Raw genomic sequence first — 21049 nt, 5'->3', positions numbered from 1 at the left:
TTATACTAATTTAACTCTTGGTCCTTTTATGTGTTGTCCAAATCCATTCAGTTTTAAGAGTGAAGAACAGAAGCTTTTATGTTGCAATGTTTGCATGAGCTTTTCCTTTTTGCTGAAGTATACTGGTTGATATTTACATTTAACTAGGGCTTAACTGAAGGTGATATTGGATGTTGGCTTCATTAAGCTTGAAAAACATCCTTGAAGCAAACAAATATTAGCATCCTGACTAAGAGAGGAACTAAAGAGAATAACAGTGATGAATTAAGAAAAAAAAAAAGGGAGAAATGTCTTTTGCACATCACATGGTTTTCTCCAGATTTATGACAAAAAAAAAACACACTTTGAAGATGGGAAATTGCAAATGCAGAAACTGTGTCTTCATATTTCCAATACGTGTTGCCACATGCTTCAAATGAATATGACTGATAGAAATGTTACCAGATAACTGCAGCCAAGAATCAAAAAAGGACTGCTGGATTTTAAAATGTGTGATTCATTTTCATGTCATTAAGGCAAGAAATGCATTTTCTTTTTCCTCCTCTCTCTCTGGCTTTTGAAGCTTTTCCATAGACAGAGTTCTCCAAAGACAAACTTAACCTTCGGTGTGTTTTATCTTTCTCCAGCATCTGACTAGGAGGGGAGAGCAATGAGCTTTCTCTCTTTAAATGTCAAAAAGTCATGAGTTGTCATCTCCATGTATCATCTCAGTTTCTGAAGGCACAGGGGAGGTTTCCTTCTGAATGCTTTTGTAGAAAATCTGTGCAAAAATGGCTAATTTAAAAGCAATAAGATATAGTTACTCTGATAACGGAACACAGTTTCGAGAACTTTGACAATTGCAAGTCTGGTGGACAGTTTTGCCTTCTAGAAGATCCCAATTTTCAGAAGATTCTGTATCAAAAGAAATAAATCTACTTCCAGGCAGCTCAAATTAAACATGCAAAACCGAAGCATGGAAAATCTGAAGCTGCATTCAAAATCCTTCCCTTAGTTACCAGATTTTAGTCATAATCCATCTGTTGCCAAGGTCTTAAGGCCCAGAGTACCTCTGATCAAATTCTCTGTTCATGGGACAAAGTTTCCTTTGATGCTATCACTGGTTTCTTATCAACTGAACCCTTTTCCCAAGGAATTAATCAACAGGATGACATTCAGCATAAGCTTCTTGGCAGCCTGAAATGAGAGAAATGTGTCAAACTGGAAATACATAAAAATGGGTATTTAATTTGATTGAGACTAATAAAAGTATATGAATTATTTTATCCATATAACTTTGATTATTTATTTTTATTACGTTTCTTATATTTTGATCAATATTATTTTAGTTATGTTTTTATTTCTTTATAATTGTTTAATGCTAGTAACAGATACCAAATTTGTGTCTAAGTGTGTATCAAATACTAAGAAACCCTTTGAGAAGAAATACAAATTATTGTTGATTAACTAATTTATTTGCTGTGAAGTAGAAGCTATTACATTAATCTTTGCTGGACTAAAAAAGATAGTCTTTGTTGTTGTAAGCAACCTGAACAATCGAAGAATAAAATGCAAAAATTCTGAGTAGGAAGCTGCAGTCAGTAGTCAGCGATGCAAAGTAGAATGACACATGCAAATTAAAGTGCATACGGTACTTTTCAAGCTCTAAATCACATTTGTTGGGATAAAAATGGTGATTAAAAAGTCAGACCTGCTCAAATCCCATTTTCTGAGTTGATCTGAGAATCAGATCAAGCTTGAATCTCATTTTAGGTCATTGAAACCTAAACAACTCGAAGGCAAAATCCAAATCTCATCACCTCTACTTCCCAACACCTAAAAAAAATGGGGTATTCAGGCTTACCTGTGATGTTTCACAATGACTCAAATGAACTTTGCTGTTCCCAAGGCCACTTTCATGTCACTGTGGAGAGTCTATACCTTTGATGAGAGCTTGTGTTAAGGGGAGAACCGATGAATATGAGTGGAAAGACAACTGACACAAAGCAGCATGTCAGGTACTGGAATTGATTCCCACTGGAATTGGTCACACCATGTGTTAAGTGGGCACCTGGAACATGTATGGTAGTAACAGACCTCTAGATCATCGATCAAAATAGGCTTGATTTGGTCCTAAGTGCTCACAGTGTTTGTTGTGGTCTCTTGACTTACGAAGTTGTCAAATGACTTTGACTCATATTTTATTCAGTGGTCTGTCCAGTGTTAATTTTGGTGAACAGATAATGATTAACTGTGATTAAACATAATAGAATTGACTTTCTGGTGGGCTATTTCTAGCTTCTAGTTCTAGTTTCCAGAGAGTATTTGTTTTGTCTCAGTCACTAATGAGATCCAAAGTTGCTCAGCCAAAGAACTACTGCGATTTTTAAAAGACATTGTAAAGAAGGCCGTTGGAGACATATCTACTTACCCTGAAGCCTCTCTAGTCTGGCCTTAGCATAGAGGGTATCAATGCCTTTTATTTCAAAAGCCTTCATAATATCAATAAGATTTCAAATGATTATTAGCACCAATGTTTCCCCTGTGCAAGACAAACACACCAAATTTAATTTGCCATCCCAAATGTTTTTATAATACCTATTTAGAATTACTTTGATATACCAGTCCTGGAGGCAGTACTACTCATGATTGCATGCAGGGGACTTTTATACCTCTCCTACAGTGAAGCAGACTGGATTCTAATGATACTGTGATACTTTTGTTTGTTTGTTTCACTGACCTAGGTAAGGCTTTTGTTATTTTTCTACCCATTAAAGGAGGAGAAAATCTTCACATTTATAGACGGTGCAGCAACAGAGTTGGAACTTACAGGTTTGAAGTGCTCAATGCTTATCTATGCAATGGATACTTGCTGAATTTCCATGATTGTTAAAACTCTTTGAACCTCCAAAATCTTGAACAAGATTTTCCATTGAGCATGTGAATGCGTTTCTGCCTGTTGGATTTATTTTAAGAGCATGGCAATTGAGGAGATTATGTAAAGTGAAGAAGCAAAGACAAGCAAGGAAAAAATTACAGCAGGTTGGAGGAGTGTGCAGACAAAAAGTTTAAACCGCAAAGTGGCAGCACTAATGCATCAAGAGGGGAAAAGAACCAAAGACAAATACCTTGGATAGTGGGAGGTGTCTGGAACTCTTGTGAATGATGGTAGACAGCATATTGTATGTGGGTGTCTACTGTGATCTGTTTTCCCCCAGCAACACACGAACTGTACCTAGTCTCGAAGTCATATTTCCTCATAGTTATAGTTCTATATGCTTTTTATTTTTATGCTTCATGCCCTCCTGAAATGTTACATTTGAAATGGTTTCTGGACTGTTCTGAACATTTTATTCCTAGAAAGATATCAACAAAATAGAGGGACTTTTAAGAGGGGTGAAAAAAAAAGGCTGTGGAGGTGACCTGTAGTAAAAGAAAATATTCAGAATAGGTACCAATGGTTAACTGTGATAACCAGGATGGCTGCCCATTGCTCAGTAACAATTTCAACATATGTCCTTACAAAATACCATAATCATACTTCCTTTTTTTGGGAGACATCCTAAATTTTGTAACAGTATATTTGTGCATTTACAAAGACATAGAAAGAAGACAGTATAATAGCTTTAAGTTCTGGTTGCTAGAGCTTAGAAAAGGGAAAGTAGAGGGGAGAAGATAACCTGTTTTAAATGCATATGTTCAACATTTCTCAAAAAGACAAAAAATGTGAAAGAAATAATAATAATTTAAAAATCCCTTCCATTTTGGATGTGGAAACGGTGAGTGAAAAATTTTAGGCAATTAATGAGGGTCAGCTGGATATAATAAGCCCTGAAATCCAACTCTGCAGCAGCCGAATTTTCAGGTTTTGCTCTCTCACTCATATATCCTTTAGGACAAAAATTCTGATGGACATTTATCCTGGTGTCACTGAGATCACATTTTGAGGACAATGGTAGAATTGAAAAGGAGATTAGATCATGGTTTGGCTAACACAACCTCTGTTGTCACTGGTGTTGTGACAGAGAGAAAGGCCCACTGTCAGAAACCAAAGTGGCTCTGGGTGAGTGGCTGTGAGGGAAAGCTTGTTTTCCATTTGTATGATGAGAAAATCAAACCTAGAAGTGAGAGAGGCATAATGAATAGAGGACAGAAAATAAAAAAAACCTGAAGTTTTGGTAAATAGATTCACTATTTACAGTAGGTACTAAGAGTTATAATTGTTCAAATCTTTATTGTTTAGGCACTTGGAAGCCATCCATTAACTCATGTTTCGATTTCAGAATAACCAAATAGAAACCAAAAAATCTCATTAAAGTAAGGAGCACCTAATCTCAGAACATTAAATCACAGCAAGATATTTTGACTTGGACATTCCCATCTTAAAATGATCATAAAGTTCTCAACAGATTTGATAATATGGGCTTTGTTCTTACCCAATAGCAGGTTTGCATAGTTATCCTTGTGTTGTTTGCACTTTCAGGGCTACTGTTTTGATGAATGTGTACTATATTGTAAACCATAATTTACTAACATAGATTTAGGGGGGAAAATGATGAATTTTGATGGATTAATTACTACTTCAGGTGATATAAGTGGCATCAAAATAGCAAAAAATTGACTCTATGCTTCTGAATTCATACCTGAAAATGCCACTCATTCACTTCAGAGACTTAAGTTGTAGTTGCAGCCACTGAAAGCAGCAGACAGTATGTTTGCTGCACTGATATTTCCAAACTGTGCCTTTATTACCAGTCAATTTCTAAGCCTTTCTTTCAGTATTTATTCAAATCTGGATATCAAGTTCCATCGGTGTCTATCAAAACAGGAATGACACTTCTAGGCAAAACATATTAAAGTAGTCATTTAGCACTGTCATCATATATTAGAGAGTGAACTTCAATTTGTCAGGTAGCAAACCTGCTTAGAGAGATAACAACACAATGAATATGGAAAACAATTCATGTTAAATGATGGACCTAAACTCACAACTATACATTGCGTTAGCACTGGGTGCTTTGTACCTTTATAAAGTTTTGACTCTCTAAAAGGTGCACCCTGTGGCTTGGCAGGGTGTGTGTATCAATGTGATGAACACTTCAGTGTCAAAAACAACCATTTGGGACAATCAGCCTGTCAACAATCTTGAATACCTTCCAGCTTTGCTCCATTTATTGGCGTCAGTAAATAAAGCACTGTGTTTTCATTTATTTTTTTCTGCCAGCTAGTGCCAGGCAACTTAATGGAGCCTCCCAACGTTGCTTCCCTATGGAAATAGCTTGAATCAACATTGTATTTTTTTTCACCCCAGCATAAAATGTTCCTTCTCTCTTTTACACTCCTTTTGCTTCATGAGCAAACAGCTTCATAGCAAACAACTAGAGGGCCCTTGTAAACTTTACTATCAATTACTTAGATTTATTTTTTCTGTTTCTTATTGGATAAATAGTTACATTAAGGAGGAAAGGAGCAAGAAATTCTAGTTCTACAGCTGCTGGTCCTCAGTTCATTCTCAGAAGAAAACTAATGGTTTACAGGTATATAGTACAGCTGTTTAACTTTTGAAGAGAAGTGTGCTTCAGTCTAGTCCTTACAACTTGAGCTGGGATTTTAACATGGTCTTTTTTTCTAATGGCAAATGAATACTTTTTTTTTCTATGTCTTGGTCTACAGCTGGGTTCAAAAAATGCAGCAGATGACCTTCCCCCCACTACTTCTCCCCTCTTCTTTTCTTTCCAGTTCTTTTATGAAGAATGACATTTTCCATCCACAAAGATGAATGTTTTCAAAGAATCTCAACATCTGTAACAAAAAAAAAAAACCCAAAACGACAAAAGCAGCAACAACAAAAAATCCCCAAACAAACAAAACTCCCCTTCCCCCAGGGACCTTATGGAAAGGGTTCTGGACTGTGGAAGAAAAATCCTATAGCTGACATCCTGTCTTTCAAATGTGCTTTCACGTTTGACTTCAGACAAATTACTTGATCTCTGCAGCTCTGCATCTGTATGAGCTCAGCAATATTTTTTACTATATAGATACACAGGAACTAATATTCTTATCACTGTTGTTCCATTCTGTTACAGTTTAGATAAAACTATCTTTATAAGGACTTAATAGTGTTTAAGAAAAAATCGATTTTATATACAAGTTACATTTATTCCAAGAAAACAAATGGAAGCAGAAAATATCTATGAATTTTTAGCTTATCTGAACAAAGACTTTTATTAGCTGTTTCCCTGGTAACTTTTTTGCAAGTAACCTTTAAAGATAACTTTGCATTTGGGAGCAGAGGAACTTGAAATAAAACAAAGGCTATGGAGAAGTCTTAATACAAAGGCACAATGCATCCCAAGAAAGCATTCATGATGTTGCTTTTATGTCTGAATCTCTGAGGAAAAAAAATATTCTACAAAGAAAGGCACAGCATGAGAGCAAAGATGATTAGATGTATTAACACACAGAGATAGCAACATCAAAGCAGCTAGGTCCTGCTTTGGTTTTGGTTTTGTTGGATGTGGTTTGGGCTTTTTTCTGAGACACTGCACTAAGCTCAGAAGCACTTCTCCAGCTGGGAGACTCTAGGGCAACAAGTAATGTTTTGAATTCCTTCACAGCAACATTTCCTAAGTAGTTCAGATGTGTCATGAGAGATGATGAAGGGTAATTTGCAGAACAAGATGATACAATTAACAACCACAAATAGAAAGCAGAAGCAGTCAATAAATATTTCTGTTCCATAACTGTAAAGAGGCAAGAATAATGTACTTGTACAACATCAAGATGATGAAGTACCTTTCAGTCCATATATCATCTACAGATGATAAACAATTTGTGTGACCTTGATGATTTACACATCACAATCCAAACTACTGATGAACATTTTGACAAATCCTGAGGAAAACTCATAATAAGCTCCAAAGAGTTACAACAACCTGTAAAAAGTATTCAAAAGGAATATTTTATTAAAAATATTTGCATTTTTCTAAGCCAAAGGGAAAATAATGAAATTTGAATTTAAGTAATGCCAGTGTACTTTATGGTTGTTAGAAAAAAATGAGAAATATTTTCAGGGAGATTAGAATTTTTGGATGCCAAAAGTACCTGAATTATTCAAGTCATTATTAATTCTTACATTACTTAGACTTTTGAAAGGATTTAGAACCTTGTGACATTCTAATTAAAAATATAGCACTGTGAATTACCAAGAAGGAGCTGATGAATGGTATAACTGATAAATGTTAAGGAGTTGTTATTTATGGAGAATTTTCATTATAGGTTTTATCTAGGGAGAAAATTTACCATGTAAGATGTACCTGGTGCTAATTTTTATTCATGATAAGATATCATCACTATCAATAAAATCTGTGATTGGCACAAAGAGTAGAGGAACAGTGAAAAATGATGAAGTTGAGCAGTCAGATACAAAGTCCAAGATTACCTGTTGAACTGGTTTATCCATTCAAGATGCTTTTCCAGTTCAGGTAAATGCAAAATTTTATCCATGTAAATATAAGGCATGCAGATCATTCCTACAACAGAGGAGTAGGACTCCAGAAGAAGATATTTAAAATGTATAGGGAGAAAGAATCAGTGGTTTTGTGTATCAAAAAACACTCATGCCAAGTCTTGTATGTGGCAGTAGTTGAAATAAAAACCATTTTCTATAGTACTAAGATTAATATTATCATACTACTTATAGTTCTAGAGTGTACAATTTCAAAGGAATATTACAAAACTGAAAAAAACCCCCACATTAGTTATTAAAGCTGTGGGGAATATGCATTGCAGTGAATCATACCGGAGGTTTTAGCCTTTTTATCTAGCAGGGAAAGCCCACTGAGAAGACTGGACACCAAAGGTCATTCATTTGGGAAAGACATGTGTTTTCATACAGTGATTACTCAGTAATTAAATGCAAATGCACTTGAGAAATTAATAAAATTATGCTGGATTCTTCCCTCCTAATTTTTTCATACCAGAGAGAGGATGGGGTCTGGCCACAGAGAAGCTGTTGCCTCCTTAAAGGAATAATGCAATGAATCATCAATATGTGAGATATGAAAATTCAGACTAGAGGATGTTATAATGCTGCCTGATATGGAAAGAGATGGTTATGGGAAGGGGAAACCTGGCACTGGTGACAAACAGCCAACATCTTTGGGTCAGATCTTGGCTGTGTCAGCTTTCAACTCAATTTGAACAGTTTTAGGCTTGTGGCAAGTTTTAACTCTGAGTAGCAGGATAGTAATTCCCAGTGGCCTATCATCAACATTAACAAGTGATTTCCATATCAATATGCATAATGTAATAGCTATAACAGAAGTTACATTTGCAGAAAGTATATGGTACAAGCTCCCCCCTCTACTCATTCCATCAGGATGAGAGCTGTTGGTAACAACTTTATAGCTATAACAACTGATATTTTTCTCTGTAAAGGTACTGGGTTTAATCCTGACAATATCAGCCACCAGAGCAGCTATCACAACATCAGCTCCTATGCTGATAACCAGACAATTTTCTTGATAGCACTCCTGAGCATATATTTTATATATTACTGCTAAAAATATAAATTTTATTCCTTCTTTAGTAACCTCTTCCAGAGATCATGCATCAAATTACATATCGTATTTCATAAATAATTATCTTACAAGGAAATTTAACTTGGTGTAAAAATAAAATGTCAATCTCATTTTTCTTCTGCAGAAATGTCCTTATGCCAAGACAAAATGAATCCTTCACCAGATGGCTGTAAATGAAACAGAAAATATGTGATCTAATGGTTCTATGTTAGCAAACTATTCTAATTGATTTATTTTTCTTAGTAATTACACTGCTAGAACATATCTGTGCTTAAACTGACACCAGCTCTGTCTAATATCTTCTATTTTAAACACTGGGCAATTAATGTAAAGAAGTTGTCATATTGTCACAGATGATAAATTAGGGTCTTGTATTTCCAATACTGCCTGAAAATGATTGCATTTTTTAAAATTATCTTAATTATAAAATAAATGTAAATATTTGTTTGAGATTGGCTATTAACCCAAAAGACTGGGGTGATAAAGAGCAAAAATAATTCACTTCCTCTTTGTTCTTTTCTTGAATTTCTAACTATATACAAAACATTTTCATATTGCAGATATTCATATTATTCTTGTTTCAAAGCTGTATGGATTTTTTTTCTCACTTGCCCCATCAGAAGGGATTGAAAATCAGAATATACTGACAAAATTAAAACAAAAGTGAAAAAAGAGGGAGAGAGCAGAGAAGTGACTAAGCAGAAAGTTTTGTTTTCAAATCACTAAGACAAAATTTATGAGATAGCTGACCTCCAGAATTTACACTAGAGTTTGTCTTTTTCAAGTATTCCATAGGAAAGTGGAGAGGAAAATCTGTACATTTTCATTTGAGCATCCACTGTTTGTAAAATCATTGATATTGCTCTTTAAAATAACAAAAGAAATATTAACAAATTCCATCAGAGCAAGCATTAAGTCTGAATACAGTGGCGTGATTTTATGCTGTCCCAGGAGTCAAGCTTAAAATAGTTGAGATGTCAGACATTATTCTGTTCCTGGTACTTTCATGTTTGTGGAAGACACAGTGTGGCATTTCACTACCTCATCATCTCATCTGAATACTATTGTCTGCTGTAAAAGTATCTTCATGATCATGGCCTTGAGAGCCCAGTAACCCACTGAGCTGGGAGCTTAATTACTGAAAAATGTAAAAACTCAGGGAATGACCCAGCTTCATCATAAAACAGCTCTCAGGAAATGTGTTACAAACACATTATCTTTACAAACAAAATTATCTTTTTCCTGAGCACAGCCATGATCCAATGCCTATTCTAGTTAGTAACAGTCTCCATGGACTCCATGGATCAAGCACTTGAACCCTTTTCAATTTTTCTTACAGATGGACTATGTTGTCCTTATTTCCCATTGTGAGCATTGCTTACTTGAAAGTTAGAAAACTCTTGATGGACTCCTGCTGGAAAGGTCAGGTTATATATTCCCATGTACCCACGTACAGAAGCCCCATTGAGAATGAATCTCCTTCTCTGGTGATATCCAGACAGCTGTACAACATGACAACAGACTCCAACCTATCATCCAAGGAGTATCATTCATTACTCAAAGCAACCTGTTGCAGACATCTGTTGTTGCTGTAGACAAAGCATCATCAGGAAAATGATATTTTGAAGAACATATTGAAGCTAGTCATGAAACTGAGTGTAGTTAAAATCAAATGAGAAGAGCAAGGAATAGTGGTTAAACAGCTGTTGGTTGTGAATTTTCAGTATTTAGCCTTCTAGAAGCACTCAGGTTAGGAAGGGTCTCTGGAGGATTTGCAGTCCAATGCCCAAAGCAGGGCTAATTGCACAGTTAGATCAGGTTGTTCAGATTCCTGCCAGGATGAGCTGGCACAGTGCCCCTCTACAACCCCTGAGGAATATCTCAGATCGAGCCAGCTGGTCACTTGGGCCTGGAATCACTGACCACCATCTTCAAGGCCAGGCTGGATGGAGCTTTCAGGAACCTGGTCCAGCCAGTGGCATCCCTGCTCATGTCGGGGTGTTGGAAGTAGGTGATTCCAAACCATTCTATGATTCTATGATCTCTTGGGTCCAGCAGTCCAGTTTGCTTTCCATGCACTTCGTGGCCCAGCCATGCAGACTGCATTTTGGATGCAAACCTTAGTTTGGTTACTAGGTGTTTCTTGGATAATATGTTTAAATTTTTTAATTTGTTTAATTTGAGGTAAACAATATCTACTAATCTCCTCTCATTCACAGACTCAGACATTTCATTAGAGAAGGAACTCAGGTGGATTAAACCTGACTGATCTCAGTAAATCAGAGGTTCACAATCACTTTCTTGTCTTTCATGTAACTTTTCTGAATCATTCTTTCCTTCAATGCACTAAAACTGGGGCCTTGTTCATTCTTTTCTTTCTCACTTTTAAATTTTTATTCAAGTCCACAATGTGACAAAATCATCATGAGAATAACATATTCCATGTTATTTCTTCAGACTAGGTAAATAATTTTGATAGTGTTTCCTCAATACAAGTGTTTTAACACCATCATGTAGGACAGAATATAACTTTATGTTAAACAGAACATATAGCTACTCTCTATTTTGAAGTTTGAATTGATTAAGTCTTGAAGAAATACTTGATAACTGGGAATCTAACTTCAAATGTATTTTAAGTATTTTTTAAGCCTCTGTAAGTTTTTTGTCTCTTGAACATGAAGCATTTAAGTAATCCATTCTTTTTCCATTTTTCCAAGACTAGCCAGGATATTACAATTCATATTTTAAATCCACATTTTTCAGACTGAGATATCAAAAATTTAGAACCTTGATACAACACAGCTATCCAGAAAGCAGGGGTTTTTTTTTCGGGTGTTTGGCAGTTCTCTTTTGAAAATGTCTTTAATTTGCCTGTCTCTTAGTCAGTTAATTCCCCCCTGATTCAGTAGGAAGCAGACTGAAACTAACTGTGGTTTTCATACAGCTTATTGAACAGCCAGCAGACAGGAGATACATCTTTGCTCCGTGAACAGCTTAGGGCAGACATTTTATGTGTAACTTAGCAGTGAACTGCTCCATATTTCATTAGCAATCTCCAGCACAATTTGGTGTTCCTTGTGCTTTAAGCAAAATGCAAGAAATTACAAGGATGACATGCAGTGCAGGAGAGAGGAACATTATAAAAGGAACTCTTTAGAAAGTGAGAAGTGGCAGTGCTCACTTGCTTAATATTTGTATAAAAACCTCTTGAAGATGAGAGGAATAGAAGCATTCATTATTTTCCTTTTTTTTTTTTTTTCCAAATGCATTGGTGTGTTGCACGTTCTAATTGAAACCTGTGGAGCAGAAAGCTGATCTTGCAGTAATGTTTGTGGATACAATTATGGAAATCCTTTGAGCGTGATTAAATTATACAGTGTCTGGATATGGAAGTCATTTTGATACTTAAGTCTGCAGTAGAGTCAGCAGCAATGTGTGAGGTGGCACCTCCCTGATCAATCTGTTTAGGAAGGATGGCATGTGTAGCAGTTTTCCAATTAACAAGCTTTTCCAGCAGTAAATACCAGCCATAAAAGAGTCAGTTTGGCATGGTCCATCAGACAAATTTGAACACATATGACGTGAGGCCATCCTTGGAAGATCACTCAGAAGCAGTGATCAGTTTAAAATGGCCATGTAAGAGAAGAAATGGCATGTCTTCATATTAAGTGGAGTTTGAAAAGTTTTTAGTTGATTATTCATTGCAAAATCCAGGTCTTTTAGTGCCCTTTATAAATCTAGGTTTTGGAACTTGGTACAGTTATTTGTTTGAGCTACTGTAATTTATTCACCACTACAAAAATGCAGGTTGATTTAGTTCTTGTTGTTCATCTCAAAGAGGTGGTTGATTTCTTTTGGTAGGTAAAAAAAGTTTTAATTTATTATCTGTTGTTATTACCCAGGCAAGTGTCCAAAGCCCCACGATTTGTTGTTAATAGACAAAACTTGAGAATAAAGGAAGAATTTTTTTTTGCACAGAAAAAACTGGAAGTTGTATCTACCATAAAGATATATTTTAAAAATAGTGTTTCCTGGGAAGAAATATAGTTCATCCAGAATATTAAAATTCAAAGGCTTAATGGTTCTCTTTTTATGAAAAACCATATAAATCCAGCACATTGTAGTTCTTTCTACAATACTCAAGCTCCTAAAATTCACGAAAAATCTTCAGACTAAAATCTTGCTTTCCATAGCACAAATATCTTCTAGCTTTTTCCTCACTTGTAGAGACACTCATTTTTAAAGGCCATTATCAATTTAACCATCGCCATAACTCAGGGCTAGATTTTACCCAGGAAGTGTTTTAATCACCTTAATAACTTTCAGTTCATTGAAAATTCACTTGCTTTTCATTTTGAAAGAGAATCACTCATGGTCTAAAGACTCTGAATGAAGACGTATATTCTATGTCTATTAGTAAATGGTTCAAATGGTTAAGTATGCTCCTGCTAAAAAATTGCATCTCATTTCCAGTTTGAAGGTTTGGCTCTCAGCCACTGGGTCTTGTTGTTAGAGATGAAAGAGCCCTCTGATATCAGGCACTGCTCCCTGCGTAGGTGGAATGTTCCCCATGTTGTCCATATTAATCTGATTCATTGCTGCTTCTGCACTATCTTTCATCAGTTTTCCTAACTGCCAATTTTCAAAATAGTACTAGTTTCGATATGCTGGTTGTTTTTGTAGCTGAGATGCCATGAAGTGGCTGGAGAGGACTTAAAAGAGATCTTCATCTGGATGAATTATTATGGATAGAAAAAAAAATCTGCATCGTTAAAGGATGTTGCATACTTCGGACTACAATTTTCTGGCAACTTTCACCACAGAGGACTCATGTTTGCTTTAATAAATGATTAAAATACCTAGACATTTATTTTCCCATGCCTGGTTCCTAAAAAGGAAAATGAAACTCCTGTGGTAGGCACCTTGGCTTAAATTTTTCTGGCCTATTTTCCAACAACACCCCTGCGATTCCTACTCACTACATGCCCTAGCAGTGCAAACCCAGCTAAGAAGAAACCCAAGGCAGAAGGATTTATGTGGAATTTAGGAAATGTCCCAGTGCCTGAAAAGTGTTAGCCACTTCAGAGTAATCCATGCAATATAGCAGATAGCCCTGAGAACTGACTGTAAAACTGCTTAATATAGTAGAGTATCTGAAATTCTTCCCCTCCTCTGCAGCTTAGACATATGGCTTAAGGCTGACAGAAAAAAAGGTGGATTCCAGAATCCAGAAACCTCTACTATGAAGAAGTCTGCAGAAACTCTTCCCAAGAACTCAGGAGAGATTGCAAAAGAAATAATATTTTCTCTTTTCTCTAAAACATCCCAATGGTTTCATGCATTTGCTTAGCAAGTGAGAAGAGGCTATTTTCATCAAATTCACATGGGCTGTGTAAACATCAGGAGGTAAGCAGAGGCCCTTTTCCTCAAAGGTGTACAAGAGCATCAAAAAATAGCCCTTGCAGATCTCTCAGGCTCAAATTCATCTCTTTTTCATAAAAATACAGCAAATTTTTATATACCAGTTGCACAATCACATTTACTCTCCTTTTCTTTGATCTTTTTATGTGACTTTCTGAGCCATGACAAGTTTTTTTTTTTTCCCCTGAAAAGTAAGAAGACTGATGGTTTATTCAGGAGTGTATATTAAAACACAAAAATCAAAATAAAGCACAATATTGCTGTCATACTTGTATTCAAAATGATCCAATACACACTATGCCCCCCCTTTTTTTTTTTGTGTGTGTGGCACACCTTTGTGCTTTGTGAAAAGCTTGTTTTAGAGAATAGTGGACAGAAGAATGGCGTGTCAGAAGCTGTGCTTTCAAGCTGTTTGAAAGAAAGATTCAGCTGGTTGGTTACTCTGAAATTTTTCAAGGTTCTTTTTGCTCAGATGAAATCACAAATAAAAGTTCAATTTGAGTGTACTGCTGGTTGGCTGAACTTATACTGTCTATTGCAAATACAAGGGGCTACCTAGAGGCTGTGGTGTGCTTTCATTCCTTATCTTGGAATATAGGAGAAATTGTTATTTACACTAGAAAGATGATTTTGAAGATTTAAATAGCTCTTCAGCTCCACCCAGTTCAACTTCTACCCAGATTCTTTCTTCGCTCTTATCCCTGTCACTGATCATATGGAATATCCTTCTAACTTAGAGAGAATTAGGATGTGGAATGAGGCTCAGATGACAAATCTGTACCTCATGTAGAGCTGGGGGATGACAAGACTCTTCAGATAAGACTGAAGTTTGGGTTTTGACCTCCATAGTGATTTCAGAGAAACACAGAGAAAAACAAACAAACAAACAAACAACCCCCCCCCAAAACCCTAACAAGATTTTAATGCCCTCTAACATTTCATGATTTGATTATTTTATGCACATCTTTGTTTACAGACTTTGAAGCTGGTCACTGAGGTAGTGAGAAACAGAAAACTTTACAAGGTAAATAACCGAAGGAGTTGAGAGTGACAAAGTGACCCTCTATGGCTGACAGGATCCTAGAGCCCAGAAAAAACCAAAACATGGTCCTCTAAGTAGTCTTGGAAACACATGAGAATGACCCAGAACTTCGTTCCTCTTTAGGGATCAAAATAGGTAGCAACATTATCAGGATAGTACAGCACTCAGAGCCTGGCCTCACATGGCATAATGTGAACTGACAGCCTTCCCAAGGATTTTTGAAAGTTTGGCTCTGGCTGCAGTTGCTTCACACTTCCAAATTTGGCTCTGAACACCAATAAGAGGCATTTAGCAGAACAAAATACTGTATCCAATTGTCTGAATGACTGTCCATAGGACCATCCTTCTTCTCAGACTGAGACATTCTACTAATAAAGGACACACAGAAGACATCCTTGACCCCTTGGTTCAGAGTCTGCATCTGTTATACTCTGTCACAAGGGAGGGAAGAAAAATGTCAGAGCAAAATAAAAGAAAATTGTCAATCAGTAAAAGAAAAAAATATGAAACCTGCTTCCTAAAATAAACAGATGAAAGAAGCAAATTAATAGTGAATACTTGTTTTCTAGTAAAGCTATTGAAGGAAATAGAAAGAATATGAGCAAGTAAATATGCACAGCATTCCTGAAGGTGAAATAAATAGGGATCCTATTATACTACTGCTTATGCACAGCTTGGAAACTTCACTATAAAAATTGCAGGGAATAGAAATACACTCTGTAAGCAGAAAGTCCTTGGTCTGTTTATGACACCACATCCATGACATACCCTGAGGTTCCTATAAAGTACTTACTATTTGCCAGTTCAAGCTGTTTGGCTTAGCTATGAATTGGGTAATATTTCCTTCCACTGGAAGAAGTGTTATGCTGTTGGTATAGCTGGAGTGCTACAGCAGCATATCCTCATCCATTTCAGATTGCTTATAAGTTTGCAGGCCACAGTTATAAACCCCAGGTATTCCAAACTTCAAGTGATTCTGCCTAACACGTGGATCAATTCTCTAGGTAGAGTAGGGAATATATACCAAAATTTCAAGTTCATTTGCTCCTCCGTTTCCGTGGCTGTGTATCTGGTATCACAGATTTAAAATGCATTCATTTACCTGGGCTCTGACATACATACAGAAGTCCAGGGGGATCTCTCTTAATTGCAGGGCAGAAATAACAGAGTAAACTCACAGACTTATGCTAAGCAAAAAACCCAAGGTTTTTCTTGTTTTTGTTTCGAAGAATTTTCAACTTTAACTACTTCAATCGAAGAAAATTGTTTAAAAGCATCAAGAAGGAAAGGCAAAACAATGACAACACTTGAACTCTTTCACAGAAGGCAAGGAAGCTTTTGATTAGAGAGAAGACAATCTGAGAATACTTTCCTTTCCTGAGGGCGTGCCTACAATCAAAGAAGGATACTAACTATTGCAAAACCCTGAATATAGAAACAGAGGAGTTCTTAGTGCATGGACTAGGATGGGAGAAATTCCTCAGGGTATATCTCTAAAAGCTTCAATGACATAAAGTCTGGAGCAAGCAGGGCATCCAGAGGAGCTCACTTCCAAGGACAACTTACACCTGTGCAGAAGCCAAAAAGGAGTACTGGAGAGACCTGCAGTGTGTGTCCTCACCTCTTGTGTTGGACCGTGCTCTGCTGAGCTGCTTTGGCCGGTCACCTATTCTTTTGCAGGACTGACTTCTCTGCCACCATCCCCACTTTTGGCCAGACTTTGGAGCACACAGAGCCCACTGCAAGAGTCAGAGGCCATGAACAGCCTGAAGGTTCAATCACAGAAGGGTTGAGTTGGAAAACCTCACCTTAGAGTGGTCAGGCCATGAGCTTTTTACATTTAAGGATGTGTTCAAGGGATTCACTAACTCAACTGCCCATAGGAGCAGAGCACATGGGGAATTTTCCTCCAAAGAAAGTCAGGGTTCTTTTCTTTTTTCTTGAGATATTAAATATTCTCTCAGAGTAAACAGTCTATTTGATGATTTTCTACTGACTGATACTTAGCTCTGGGAAAAGACAAGCTCATTTTGCCAAAATTGCTTCTGGATTAGGACATTGCATACCCCATTGCTAGGGACATGGCCTACTGCAGAAAACATTAAAATTTAATTATATTGGTGAATGCAATATTATTTGTGAAATAAAATTGCCTTATTAGGATATTTAGCCTTCTTGGGTCTTTAGAGAATCATTAAACAAAGTAATTCTCTATTACCTGAGTGAAAAGGAATTAATGAAAAAGGAAAGTTATCAGAAAGGTCTAAAAGCAAATGATTATGAGTTAATAATGTTTCATGAATTTAAATGTATGATCCCGCTTACAATCAGAAAAAATAGCTATGCAGGATCTAACTATCATGCAGAGCCTCCCACAATGATTTATTCACTGAAGATGAGGAAAATTATTTTCCATTACTCCAAAGACTAACCTCATAGTGAAAAATAAATTGGCATTTATAGTGCTTCATCTCCAGAAATTAACAGGAAAGATATTTGTGATTTGCAAACAAAAGATTTATTTTTATTTAAAATTAAAAAAAGACAAGTAGTTCAATTCACTTCCCTGAATGCTCTTTTCTAACATTTTCCTACATTATCCAGCTGTGTGGTAGCAAAATTATAGTCTAATCATTTAGGATCATCTGATATACTCTAATTGAAAACTTTGTAATCATTTCAATGTTTTGAATGGTCATTCTCAGCTGCATGGAAATGTTCCTTTCCTATTTGACTGAAAGGTCCTAGTAAATAATTTTGGCTTTAAACCTCATGTTTTTGGCACTGCCTGGAAGTCTCAGATAACTGATAGGTAAAGTTATGGCCATTTTTCCTCTGAAAGCTCTTAGGAATTCTTGGAAGAATCACTTCAGAGTCTGATATCTGCATATGTGAAGCCTGTGAGGCTAATGCATGATAAGGATGTCAAGAATAGAATATTATAGAACTTCCTTCAACTAGTCTGATGAAAGATAGCAAATGAATCTCTGGGTATCCTACATCATCCCTACATCATCTGATTCAGTTGTCTATATTTAGACTTTTAGTGTTCTTTGAGATATCCCAGATTATTCAGGCATCTACAAGAAATGGGCAAGTGCAACATCAGACTTAAAGAACACCAGAAGACTTCCATGTTAGAACAGCTATTCAGGGCAATTAATTTTGGGCAATGGAGTCCCACTTCTAAATTTTTAGATGTGGGGTAGGTGTCTGAGCTTCTGTTATAGAGGGAAGGGCTTTACCCAGAATGATCCATGGAGCCTGTAGAGCCATTTGGCTGACCTCTTACCAGATCTTTTGCAGCACAGAGTTTTCCTATAGTTCCTGTGTTTCATGTGCCAGCTGAATGGGAACAGGGTTCAGATTGGGTATCAAGAAATTTTTTTTCACTAATTGGGACAGTTGACAGTGGGACAAGTTACTGACAGGTGTTGTAGTCTCCATTTGAGGAGTTTTTCAACACTTGGTGAGACAAATAACCCAGAGGAACCTGATTGGACCTCTGGATGACCCTATGACCTCATGGATGAACAAAAGGTTGGAATAGAGATCTCCTGAGGTCCCTTCACACCTGAATTATCCCATGATTTCATGATCCTTGGATACCGTAGAACACCTCAAACAACACTAACACAACTTCTGGCAACTACAAGCTCTTGAACAGCTCTGGCTATAGCTGGAACTTACACATCCAGACCACATGTAGACATTTATATATTGACAGCTAAATTTGGGTCCTAATCAGGAGATGACGAATTCTACTTCTCACATGACAGTTATGTTTATGCAAAGAAAAGCAGGATTCATCAGACATGTATTTTTTCCACCTACTTCACAGTGTGTTTATCCATGTGTGAATGTGAGATGCAGCACGCAGAGATACTAGAAAATACTATGCCTGTTTTTCTCTGTCTATTGAAAAAAATGTTCTTTAGTTGTCTTCTGTGCAATCAGTTTTCTGCTATTTGAGTTTCAGAGTAGATTAGAACATGGTAACAGTTGTTCTATTTAAAAATCAGAAGGTGAGTAAACTGCTTTAGTTAAAACAGCATCAAGAGGTGCTTTAGAGGGAGGATTTAAGGTTCTCAAATTCTGAGGAGTATGATGAAAAAATACTCTAATTATAAAGTAAAGAGGGAACAATCTCTCAATCTAAAGAGGTTTCCTTCAGAAAAGCCATGATTGTTATTCATATCAAGTTTTTAATTTGGAAAATCAGGAAGAGAGGTGATTTTAGAAGGTTTCATTTTGAATCAGTTCTCCAGTTCATACTTAAAAAAATGAGTACTTTTCAAGCAGTTTATCTGACTCATAAACCCAAGAGCTCTGAAAGACGGTGCTGATGTTGAACTTTAAATAGTATTGCCCTTCCTTCAACAGCAACTTAAAGCAAATTTGGAAATTACATGGTCTTGCAGTCAAATCTTTCTTTTCCTTCAGCTGGCCAGCTCTGTGACTGGGTTACTGGGTTCCAACTCATAAATAGTAAAAATTTCTGTGAGTAAAATTCTGCCAACTTTCAGAGATATAAAGGAAGCATGAGAAGAGAAATATGCTTTAGAAACTGCCTTCACTACACTCCTGTAAGGAAGCCATAAATTTTCCCTCTTGTACAGATGAAAACCAAGGGTCCAGAGGTTCTCTCTTCTGTCAGCATCTGAGCTAATCATCTAGGGCTTCACTCAGGCACTAAATGCAGGGATACAGTGTCATTTGATATGCCTTCACAAATCTGTGATGTCTCTAGCTACCAGTACAGAAAATCAAAACTGTCCCAAAGATTCTGTGTCAAATATCAGTCCTACACAGACTTCTTGGATTGTCCAGAGTACCTACCATGTCACTAGGCACACCTGTGCTGTTAACTAAATAATTGAACATTTAATCTCCCCTTATAGTCAAAAGAAAGCAGTAAATAACTCCAAGATGCAGCTCACGGCCTTATTCAGACATCTAAACTGTTCTGATGCATTACAAATGTAATCTGACATGTCTTCAATAAAGCTATGAAAGACTGAATAATATTCCATTTATATTCAGCTACAGTTGTTTTATATTTATATTATGTCAGATGCTGAATTTAAAGCCAGTACGACATAAGTGTGGTGACGCAGTTCTTAAGGGATCCTTCTTGTAATGCATGTACCACAACATTGCAGGTGTTTCCAAGGGAATGTGAAGTTTCCAACTGTGATCAGATACTAGCAGTGGGAAAAAACCCCCAGCTTAGAGAAGCAATAAAACCTCTTCAGATGTTTTGAAATTTTTTTCTGAAAAAGTATTTCAGATTGTAGCAGAGTCCCACAGAATTCATCCTGGGATGCATCTTCCTGAAAGGAGGTCACGAGGTGGGGGCAAGTCTCTGCCCCAGAGTAACAAGTGATAGGACAAGGGGAAATGGCCTCAAGTTGCAGCAGGGGATGTTAAGTTTGGATACTAGGAAAAATTGCTTCACCACAATGGTTATCAGGCACTGGAACAGGCTGCACAGCAAAGTGGTGGAATCGCCATCCCTGGAGGTATTTAAAAGATGCGCAGATGTGACACTTCGGAATGTGGTTTAGTTTTGGGCTTGGCAGTCAGTGTTATGTGTACAGCTGGACTTGATGATCTGAAAGTTTTTTCCATACTAAATGATCCTTTTTTGTCTTCCCTTTAAAGATCTCAAGACATCCACACTATCAGAAAGCTTCCACGCTTTCTGAAGGGTCTCATCTTGCCAACTGTAGGTGAATTCTGAGAGCCTGGCATTGAATGAACCTACTATAAAGCACAGACATTCACCCATAATTGAGTCCACCTGTGGCACCTTCAGGAACTCAATACAAATCTTTTCAGTTCTCTACCTTTATCACATATTCACATAAATACTGTTTGTTTTCAATTTTGACCTTACCAAGGTCAAAATCTTTCTCTTCTTTGTTACCAGCTGTTTCTAAATTAACCCAGTGTTCCTTTGGAATGAAACCCATGGAAGTGTTTTATTGATGATTCTCTTAATAGAGAAAGTTTCAGTGGTAGA

The sequence above is a fragment of the Manacus vitellinus genome, unplaced genomic scaffold (assembly GCF_001715985.3).
Source record: "Manacus vitellinus isolate BGI_N305 unplaced genomic scaffold, ASM171598v3 scaffold_13_pilon, whole genome shotgun sequence".
NCBI classification, from domain to species: Eukaryota; Metazoa; Chordata; class Aves; order Passeriformes; family Pipridae; genus Manacus; species Manacus vitellinus.
This window is presented reverse-complemented; position numbering follows the sequence as displayed.